This window comes from Rutidosis leptorrhynchoides, chromosome 3, assembly GCF_046630445.1.
Source record: "Rutidosis leptorrhynchoides isolate AG116_Rl617_1_P2 chromosome 3, CSIRO_AGI_Rlap_v1, whole genome shotgun sequence".
Classification (NCBI taxonomy): Eukaryota; Viridiplantae; Streptophyta; class Magnoliopsida; order Asterales; family Asteraceae; genus Rutidosis; species Rutidosis leptorrhynchoides.
In genome coordinates, this window is record NC_092335.1 from 149,665,319 (window position 1) to 149,677,134 (window position 11,816).

The following is an 11,816-nucleotide window of genomic DNA, read 5'->3' on the forward strand; positions in this document are numbered from 1 at the left end:
TTTCCAACGTTTATTTATTAATAATTATTATTAATACTTGTGATTTATTGAATGTATTGTTTATATACATTTACTTGTTACCGCGATTAACTTTGAATGCCCGAAACGTCTTTGTGACACACGTACATTACACGAATAATATTTTGAATATTATTTACATTTATGATTAAGTTTTATTAATCATTTTAATTAACTAAAGTTACTTGGGCTTTTATTGGATTAATTTATTTATTTGGACTTGGGCTTATTTATTTAACTTGTTACTTACATACATACTTGGGCTTTATAATTGTACATGGGCTTAGAAGCCCACCCTACACCCTTAAATGGATTAGTTGGCCCATCTTTTATGTAAGTATTACATTAAGTTACAACTAGATAGATTAACTTGTAAGGAATCTTGTTACATGTTACTTCCCATGCAAACACCCCATAATAACCAACTTTTAAGACAAACACATGAAGAACCTTATGGACTTTTCTCTTCCTCTTGAGGCTTCCCCAAACCGTCGGCCATAAGCATCTTGGGGAGTGTTTTTGGTTTCAAATTTTGTTAACTTATGCACTAGTAACTCTTTACTTTCTCACACACACACATACTTGCATTTTTTCTCTCAAACTTCTTCTCTCATTTTCTCTCTTTCGTGTAAGTAACTTGAACAATATTTCTTTCCTTTTTCTTCATTAAAACCGTATACATATACACACTCTCATCATCATCATCTTTTGCTTGTTTAAGATTACTTGTCTTTGATTATGGTTTACTCACTTGTAGTTATTACTTACATGTTGTTAAGAACCAAACTCTTTAGTTTGATTCTTCATTTTATCTTGTATTTACAAGAACAAACAAGAACAAAACTTCCTAGTTTAAGTTATACATTTAATGTTTGAAAGATTGTAAGTTCATATGTTGTAAAATCATACTTGTAATTCATGTTTGTAAACTTAAAGTTTACTTTCTTAAAGATCAAGACTTTGGCTTGAATCTTTAAAGTATGAACAACAATGAACTAGTTACTTGTTTATTTAGATTATTTCTTCATTTTATGTACTTTATGTTGTTCTTGGTCAAGTGTTACTAGTTAACTTTGATTTCATTTTTCTTGAACAAAAGTTAACTTTATAAGTTCAAGAACATGGAAGTATAACTTTTTAGTTATAACTTCATACACTTGTGTTAGATTTAACTTAATAACTTTAGATCTAGAGATTTGGGTCTTGGATCTTCAAGATCTAACTAAGAACTATGTTCTACATCTTAAGATCTTGATTAGTTAGTTTACTTTCAAGTTTGTAGTTCAATATTACTTTTATATTTCATGTATGTGTTAAATCTAAGACTTTGATGTAACTTTGGTTCATCAAACTACATACAACACTTAATTGAGTTGTGCTACATATCTTAGACTTGCACTTGTGTTATGATGGTCAAAACATGGTTAAGATGATGCAAACCCATCAACGAGTTGTACACTTGAAGCTATATGCATCAAGGATGAGAACCGTGATAAGCATCGAGCACCAAGAACCACTGGAACCTACTGTTCTACTATTTCTGTGTCTGATCAGTACGACCTGGGCTACTGTAATGTTGATATTCAGTTATCTCTGTTCGATTAGATAACTTTTCATTTAGGACTCGTCTTAATCCGAGTTACGGTTTAGGATTTATGGCCCTCCGATCGTCATTATGTCCTTTTAACGTTGTGCTGAAAATTCTGACCTACTCGCACTTAGACCGTCGCCACGGTCAAACGAAGATGAGTTTGCTTCTGTAATTTTTACCAAAACTAAAGGACTCATATACGGAGCCATGTCCACTGGTCTCACCTTATTTCAGTAGGTATAGAGGCCGTGGTGACTAACCGAAGCCAGCCTTTGTTTTAAACTCTTTTCATGAACGAAACTTACTTTACACCTTTTGTTTGATGATGAATGATGATGACCTTTAAGACCTAATTTACATACATTTAAACCTATTGGGACGATTTACTAACTTAGTACTATTTGACTTAGGTTGAGGACTTTTCGGACCTACGTAATTGCTTACTTCCCGACTCGACTTTACCACTACTTTACCACTGTGAGTTATAGCATCCCTTTTTACTTTAACTATTTTGGGAACTAATAATACGTGCGCATTTTATGTTTTACATACTAGGCACGAGTACTTAAACTTATATATGTGTGGGTTATACAACGGCATAAACATTCCCTTTAGCTCGGTAACGTTTAGTCATTGGTTTTTGAACCGGTGAACGCGAATCTTAGATATGGATCCATAGGGTTTGACATCCCCACTCGGGCTAGTCGCGCTAGCATTTAACGAGTGTTTAATACTTCGTAAACATACGCACTCGCCAAGTGTACTTTCAGGGGGTTATAAACGTTAAGTTAGTTACCAAGTGCCCACGGTTAAACATATACTTTATCATACTGTTTTGAAACGCTCTTTGTAGCACTGAAATCTCGTGGCCTACCTTACATACTGTTATACTTAAACTATAGCTCACCAACCTTTGTGTTGACGTTTTTAAGCATGTTTTTCTCAGGTGCTTAAGGTTGCTTCCGCTGTGTACTAGTCTTGCTGTAGACACCCGCTGCTTTAGAGATGTCACTGCATGAACGTTTATCTTGCATTCATAAACATTATTACTTTTGAAACTATGATTTGTAACGACCTATGTGTCACATACTATTATCCTTGCTTCTATTCATTGAAGCATACTTTGGTTGTTAAACATTGATGTTGGTTAAGACATCACCTTTTATCATGAATGCAAACGTATTTTGAAATAGCATATAGTGTTTGACCTTATAATGATCCTGTTGTTGATGATTCGTATACAATGGTTTTGTACGGGGCATCACAAAGACAACTTCTATTTAAAAGGGTAGATTAAAACATAAAACTCACACATTACTTTCTTACAAATCTCTCACTAACAAAAAAAGAAACCTCTAGAAACTAAAAACCCAAAAAGATGACTATATCCTGGACATCATCATCATCCGGTGATTCATAACAATAAAAAAGAAAAAGACAAAGAGCCTCATCATCAACAGCGGCGCAATCAGAATCTCAATCATCCGCACCATCAGTACCATAAGTAACACGAGAACATGAAAAGTAATAAAAGTTTTGGATCAAAAAGTAAAATGCATCTGATGTATTAATATCTAAAGATAAAATAAATAATGTATAGGTATTAAACAATAACATGCATATGATGTATGATAATATATTGATGAAAACAGTATTGTATTAAAGTAAAATGCATCTGATGTATGATAACATCTAAAGATAAAATAAATAATTTATAGGTATTAAACAATAACATACATATGATGTATGATAATATATTGATGAAAACAGTATTGTATTAAAGTAAAATGCATCTGATGTATGATAACATCTAAAGATAAAATAAATAATGTATAGATATTAAACAATAACATGCGTATGATGTATGATAATATATTGATGAAAACAGTATTGTATTAAAGTAAAATGCATCTGATGTATGATAACATCTAAAGAAAAAATAAATAATGTATATGAATTAAACAATAACATACATATGATGTATGTTAATATATTGATGATAACAGAATTGTATTAAAGTAAAATGCATCTGATGTATGATAACATCTAAAAATAAAATAAATAATGTATAGGTATTAAACAATAACATACATATGATGTATGATAATATATTGATGAAAACAGTATTGTATTAAAGTAAAATGCATATGATGTATGATAACATCTAAAGATAAAATAAATAATGTATAGGTATTAAACAATAACATGCATATGATGTATGATAATATATTGATGAAAACAGTATTGTATTCTATAAAAATTGAAGAATAAAACAGTAACATACATTGAATGACTGATAGTATAAAAAGTAAAATATAAAACATAAAAAATAAAAAATAAAAACAGATGAAAATTAAATAATTATAAAACTTACCAGATGAATTAGCGATATCGACTCCATAAACATTAGGAGATACAAGATGATTAACACTTATCGAAGAAACTGAATCAACTGCAGTATAATTGGATGTTGAAGCCATTGAATGAATTGAGGTAGACGACAGAGAATGAACTATAAAACGATCGATTGATGATCAATAAATTGAAGGATGACGACAATGAAAAAATGAATTCAATATGAAGGAGGAGGACGATGAAGAATGAATTCAAAAATCAAACAACTGAAAATTGAATTATTAACTGATCAGTAATTTTTAAAATAATAAAACGAAAAAGAAAAAGAAAAATATAAAAAGGAAACGACACAAATACCCTTACCTCTGTAAATTAGCTTGAACGGAAAATAAAACAAGGGAAGAAGGAAGAACGACGACGATGAGAGAAGGATGACAAGATCGACGACGCGGAGCTGCTTATCCCCTTATCGCTGGACATACAGCTTAGCGCTGGATCGCAGCCCTATATATATATATATATATATATATATATATATATATATATATATATATATATATATATATTGCTAAAATGATGATGTCATTATTATGCTAATTCCTTTGTTAAGAAAAAATCAAAAAGAAAAAGAAAAAAAAATCTAAGCATAGTGGGTGATGTCATTAATCTAAATAATTTTGAATTAAAATTAAATTAAATTAATTAATTATTATTATTAAATCTTATTAATAATTATTTTAATTATTAAAATTAAATAGTTTTAAATTATTTTAATTAATTATTTTGAATTGAGTACGAAAATGTATAAAAGTTAGGCAGAAGAAACCAATTCTACATTTATATTTTGATTTACACTTTTAAAATAAAATAACAACCAATATTATCTCTTATGATTAAATGTGGATTGTTAAATATGCATTTTAGGTGTTTGATGAAATGCTTAGCTGGCGAGTTTCTTAGTTGGACTATGTGGTTCCACGGGTCATAAAACTAAATAACTTTAGCATTTACGTTCACTTAATACCTATCATTAAACTGTTTCGTTTAAACAAACCCGTGGTTTCACGGGTCATTTCACTAGTGTATATATATATATATATATATATATATATATATATATATATATATATATATATATATAAAACCTTATATTATATGGTCCTTGATGTAGAGTACAATAATTTCGAAACACAAGATGTAATTGAATTGTTATTTAAGAAAACAAACAAAAGAAATATGTCATTAATTAATAAGAGATTGGGCCTATCTGTTTTGGGCCACAATAAGTACACCAAACACGCCGAAACGTCACTATACAGGTCGTTCGTTCGGATCTCTCGACTTGCATTGTTATTACTATTATGGTGGGGCAATGCTAAATTACCGGTGACCTCGATATTTTTTCTAGAAAGGCATATAGTTTAATTCAAAATTTTGTTATTAATATATACATATTGTTAACTCTATAAACAAAAAGAAATTCTATGATTTCAAAAAGTTTTAAAAACATATTTATGAAATGACACGGATGTCTAAATTAATCAATCAAGTTTGTTATCTTTTTCTCTTTCTTAATTTCTTCTCCTCATCTATTTATAGATTCTATTAAAATCTTAAAATGATGATATCATAAATAGAATTAACAAAGTTTATAAAAAAATTCAAAAATAAAAAGAAAAAATCTAAACTATCAATGATGATGTCATTATCTATTAATTAATTATTAGGGTTAAAGCTAAAAATAGGCTACAAACTTACACAAATGTACCGATGTCGCTTACAAACTCATTTTCATCCTACTGTCGCCTACAAACTTTCAAAAAATGTGCTAATATCAACATTTTATAGTTTTGACCTGTTACATACTAATTTTGACCTGATATTTTTTTTTTTTTTAAGAATTAAGATACAATCCACGAACGACGGGTGTTGATTTTAACCAGTTTAGCCGGTAGCAAGTCACTTTTGTTTACATTGGAACACTTTTTAAAAGTTTTTGTTTACATTGGTACACTTTTTGAAAGTTTGTAGGCGACAGTAGGACGAAAATGAGTTTGTGTGCGACATCGATACATTTGTACAAGTTTGTAGCCTATTTTTGCCATTAACCCTAATTATTAAATCAAAAAACCTTGCATAATGGAACGACTCTCCTCTTTATCTAATTTAGGGTGCGTTTGATAAAACTGAATGGTAAAGTGCTGAATGATTCAGAACTCAAAAAATTGAGGGCAACTTTGTAATTATAAACATTCTGAATGGTTAAGGGAGAATATAATACTGAACGATTTCGAGCATGTGGTTCAATTCAGAGAATATAAATTGCATAATCAAACACCACTAGTGCTGACCGATTCCGAGGAAGTCCTCTGAACTACACCATTCAAAGCCTAACAAACGCACCCTTAGATTTTTGTGGTTCCTTTTTTCTTAGGCTCTGTACCAGAGCTGTTATTTGGAGAAAAAGTAATTGATTTGGAAGGAGATCAAAATCACAAATGCGTTCTCTAGTTTTGACAGGAAAAAAAAGAAAGGAAATGAATGGGTATTTTACTTTCATCTCTTCCTTCCAAATTGGAAGTATTTGAAATCCCTCCCTTTCATTATCCTCCCTTTCATTTTTTTTTCCTTTATAAAAAATTATAAAAAATTAGGGAACAGAACCTTAGGGTTTTGTTTGAATGTCACTTTCGTTGATCTGTCGCTGTTAATGCTACCACCAACACCACTGCGCTACCGTATTCGTTTTTTGCTGTTTCTAAAGTTGTCAGAGTAAGATTTTTCCCTTTATAAACTCACTGGTTTTAGCGATAATATTATTTTTTCATGTTCGGATTCTTATAATAAATAAATGATATTTTTTATTTATCTTATTTTTGAAGGCTTTATATCTCGATTAGAAGAGTTATGGGTTACAATTTTTGTAATTTAAGGTTGTGGTTATAGTTTAAGGTCTGATTTCATGTTTCATCTCCATGATATGATTATGATTGAATATGGTTTTTGTACATTGTTAATTCTGTTTGAGAAGGGTTAAGATCAAGAAAGGAAGAAGAAGGTGCAAGATACTAAGATGACATATATATGGTAAATATCAAAAATATCAATATTTAGGTATCTTTCCAGTTTACTTCTAATATTTTGTTTACATTGAAGACATATTATCTTATTTTTCACATGAGTTTGTTGGTTTCTACTCAGTATCTTTTTAATTTCAACTTGTAGTATCTTTTTAGTCTACTTGGTATTTGAATTTATGTAGTTCTTGAAGGAATACTAGGTGTTCGATGAAATGACGGAGTTGAAATTACTTATATGGAGATAATTTTTTATTTTACTGATTTGATTTGTGCTAGATGAAGCTTTATGTTGTAACTCTCCTTCACCTCATTGTTGGTATATCTCTTTAACGCTAATTCATATGGTTATTTTAAGGTTATAACTATTGTGGTTGTGATCATATCTCTTGATTTTTTTGAAGTGATGACTGTAGTTACAAATTTTCATTGTTAAATTCTTATTTATTGTATACATGCATGAAAAGGAGGCTGGGGATGTGCTTGGGCCTCCTTTTAAATAAATGGTACTCAAAATGATGAATTGTGAAGATATATATGTCAACATGAACATTTATATTCTTATTAGGCTTTATCCTTTAAAAAGTGAGATAAATGTTGGGGCTCTTTGTTGTTGTCATGATTTGTGCATCTTTTGGATTCGAAGTATGTGGTTTCAATAGCTATACACTTGTACTTACGCTTGATATAACAATGATAAAAATACATTTACTTTTTGATCTTCAAAGTAGCTGAAATGTTAGGTTCATAAGGCTACATGAATATGGGCAATCGGTGATATAAGTCGGCTACCATTGTGAGGTACAATAGCTACCACTGTTTGCAGTATATATTTACATCATTTCGCGTTTGTACAATTTTTAACTTGGTAACCTTAGGACATCACATTTGTACTATTTTGTATTTGACAGTATGTATCTAGAGTTATCGAGATTTTGTGGAGGTATACATACTATGGCTCCCTATTTTACTATTTTGTATTTGACAGTAAGAATCTTAGATGAGACTTTAGCCATAATAGTCAGGTGAAGATAGTTTGTGGCAATTATAAGCCCATTCTATCGGCTGCTCTTGGCTCTGTAACTCATTTTCGGCTGCTCTTTGGGTCTGCATCTGGTTTGATATTTATGTCAAAGCACTCTGTTAATTACTGTTTTTTTTTTTTTTCTTTTTGAGATCAGAAATGGCTTTCAAAAACTGAACAAGATTAAAGAATAAACTAGACAAAGGTAACAATTGGAGGATCTTATAGGAAGGATGAGATAGTGCAAAAGGTATGAAGTTTTTTCTAACCCTCTATATGGTAAAATGTTATGTCTTTCAATACTGCAATAAGTAATTTGAATCTTCGAGTTGAAGAGATGTATTTGTTTTCTTTTTAGGTTGATCAAAAGTTTGATCGTGAAATCAAAGAGGAAGAAAGTAAAAATTCTTCTGAGGTTAGCAAGAAACTTAATTTGTTGTCATGTATTATAGTGTTAAAATTATGTGTTATGGTGTTTTTAAAAGAGCTATTGTTACGGGTTGCTGTCATTTTTGCTTTCTTCAGTTGTCGTCATTAAAGGGGAATGATGATGCTGTTGTCGTTCACGGGATGTCTGTAGGTCAAACTGGTCAGACTGTCTTTTTGACAAACGGGTCACTAAAAAAATAGGTAAAAGGTAAATGGTCTTGAATAAACCCGTGATTTCACGGGTAATTTAACTAGTGTAATTGGTATATGTCATTTGTATAACTTTTTTTTGTAAGCTCTTTGTAAGTCTAGAATTGCTTGTTACTTAAATTCATTTCATAACCTCATAATTAGAGGGTCATCTCAATGTTCCTAATCCACTAACCTTTTGAACAACTAACCTCGATCTCTTGACTTTTAATTAGAGGGTCATCTCAATGTTCCTAATCCACTAACCTTTTGAACAACTAACCTCGATCTCTTGACTTTTAATTAGAGGGTCATCTCAATGTTCCTAATCCACTAACCTTTTGAACAACATAGCAATTAGCAAATACCTCCTTATTTAATAAAACTAATAAATATAAAATTCATTAAAAATAATTTACAAACTACAAATAAAAAAAGTACTCAAAATAAAAATTTACAAACTAAAAAAAAAGTTACTGAAATTAAAATAAAAAAACATAAACTAGTTGTCATCTTCTGATGATGCGTCAGGTTGTTGTGGTGATTTGTCGATCAAATGCTTAAACTCGTCGAGGTACAATTTTTGAAGCTTCTCAATATAGCTTTTGTGACCCGGGTCCTTGATGTCAATGGCATTGGCGGTCAAAAATCTTCTAGCACCTGCAAAAGCGGTTCGGAGTGTCTCTTGTTTTTTCGCATGTTCAACACCTTTTGATATTTCTGCCTTAGACTTTAAAATAGCTTTCAAAACCTTGTCCGCTTTACGAGTCGAACGACTAGACTCGCTAGTATGCTCCGTATCTCAACCATTCGTTGTAGTCGTTAGAGTTTGGTGGTCTTTGATTTGGGTTAGACATGATTATTTATTTTTTATTTTTTTTTTGTTTTGAGAAATTGTTAAAATTTTATGTGAGTTAAAGGATGAAGAAGATGATATATATATATATATATATATATATATATATATATATATATATATATATATATATATATATATATATATATATATATATGGTAAAATTATTAATTTTTCGCAATTTTTTTTTTTTTTTTGAAACGGTCGGATGACCGTTGCACTTCGTCAAATGCGTCAAAAACTAGTGATGGGGTGCCCCGCGTTGCGGGGGCGAATCACACTGTTTCTTTTCTAAGATACTAAAGGAATTGCCCTACAGAAATTTATGTCCATCTTAGAGGCTTTTATAGATAAGCAAATTTACACCCTTTAATTGTATGAAAACTATACATAAGTAGGTTCGTACTTCTAATAAAAGCTATACTTTGGGTAACTTCCTACCTTTTTGACCCGTTTCCCCTTTAGGTTGCAACAAAATTAACAACATCGTAGTTGCAGCAGCAGCAACAACAACAACAGCAAAGTAGCAATAGCCGTAGCAGCAGCAACAATGGTATTTGTCTTGTGGGAGCTTATTGTTTCTTCATTTTCTCTTGCCCTGGGTCTCCATAACACTGTAGTTTACTTATCAAGAGATGCATAGAAATTGTATTCTGAGAGTTAAAACGGGTCAAAATTCACTGTCATGATTTATGAAATAGAGCTATATTAGTAGCCGGTCATATTAAACTTTATAAGAAGCATGATGTTGTACATCCAAAATCAAATACCGGTAATGTATGAAGTGCATTTTAAAAGCATTAAGAGATAGTCATTAAACAAATTCAGTAAGCAACCATGAATACGTTATCGTTTTTAACAAATTCGTGGTTTTAAAACAATATGTTCAACCTCTAATTTCTAATCTTAAATCTTAATTGATTCAACAAATTCAGTAAGCAATCACAAATTCAGTAAACAACTACTTTACTAACCCAAGAAAGTTACTTGTTGAGTAAGGTCGGCTTTCTTCCAATGCTTGAGCGCTTCTTTCTCATATCAATCATTCAATACCCTTGACTTTTCAATATAAGGGGCTCGTTAGCTACAATGATGTGAATTGTGCAAACTACACATATACACATATAAAGTGCTAATTAGTAAGCGTTGTAAGTTTTAGTTTATGTGCGACAAAGAGTTCAAATCCAAGTAAAATCGAGTGAGATGCTGATGTAAAGGTCTCTGAAAGTTCTGTTTGTTATATTATTTTTACTTATGTGGAAATCATCGAGAGCTAAAATAAGTAACAATCAGAGCTCAGTAGTCAAATTATTAGGCTTAAGTCATACATACTTTTGCACACCGGAGATTAAAACAATCAAAGATACAATTTAAAGCTTTAGCAGTAGTTTGGCACAAATTTTTTGAAACTTAATAAAACCTGGAACCATAAATATCGGAAATTCAACTATGAGATGCTAAACAAACAGAAATTTTTATAAACAAAAAATCTTGAACTCCAGGCATCTTAAAACTTTCTCCTTAACCAAAAAATATGTATCCCAACACCTAGAATCTTGTAATATTTGGGTATTCACCAACAGAAAAGAAACAATCTTTATGAAATTTATTAGATTGGCTTATGTATACAAAAAGGGTCTTTCTTTACTGGCCAAAAAAAGAGACGCTCTTTTAATCATACAACTTTCCTCACATCTAATTGCGTGCTTTTCACAAATGTGTAATTTTCACAATCTTTATAGTTGTCTACAATCAACAATAGTTAAATCAATTAGATATAATAAGTGAATGCAAAAGAAAATAAATAGCGAAATACCTATCAGCGTGTGATTAATTGCGAGCATGGGTCGATGAATCAACTGAACGATGATGAACCCTAAGATAGGGATGTAAATCGTCGCCGGTGAGGCCTCGTGGATGAAGACAGGAGGTGGAAGAACGATTTGGGGGTTAGGAAAACCCTAGAAGCTTTAAGTGCGCGGGTGGAGCAGAGGCAGTTAAAAAAAAAGAAAAAAAAGGGGAGAATAAGCCATAGGTGAATAGTGGAGTTAAGGGAAGGGGAAATTACGCTAATTAGTGTATAGGGGGGGGAGAAAGGTACAGGTGAACAGTGGATTTAAGGGAAGGGGATTTTACGGCGATTAGTATGTAGTTAAATTGGTCCAATCGCTAGCCGCCACCTGTCACTAATGGATTTATTTTTGCGTCAACAGTCCAACTGACGCCCTCATCTGATGAAAATTGACGTCCCGTTAATTTTCGTCAGTTAGGCCACGT

The 11,816-nt window shown here is 31.2% G+C and overlaps 2 long non-coding RNA genes across 5 annotated transcripts; one reads left to right on the forward strand and one right to left on the reverse strand.

Annotated features, from left to right (window-relative positions):
- The first annotated feature begins 6,619 nt into the window (after positions 1–6,619).
- LOC139896902 (uncharacterized) lies at positions 6,620–9,293 on the forward strand. 4 transcript variants are annotated; one of them, XR_011776361.1, is made up of 4 exons: positions 6,620–6,736; positions 6,996–7,051; positions 7,785–8,315; positions 8,424–9,293. It is a non-coding gene; the product is annotated as an uncharacterized lncRNA (long non-coding RNA). The 4 variants fall into 4 exon arrangements; XR_011776360.1 differs by lacking the exons at positions 6,620–6,736; positions 6,996–7,051 and having other exon boundaries at positions 7,365–7,842; positions 7,953–7,984; positions 8,223–8,315; XR_011776359.1 differs by lacking the exon at positions 6,620–6,736 and having other exon boundaries at positions 6,816–7,051.
- Positions 9,294–9,910: 617 nt separating this feature from the next.
- LOC139896903 (uncharacterized) lies at positions 9,911–11,522 on the reverse strand. The gene is made up of 3 exons (XR_011776362.1): positions 11,356–11,522; positions 10,514–10,647; positions 9,911–10,219 (listed from the first exon to the last, which is right to left on the reverse strand). It is a non-coding gene; the product is annotated as an uncharacterized lncRNA (long non-coding RNA).
- Between the last annotated feature and the right edge of the window lie 294 nt (positions 11,523–11,816).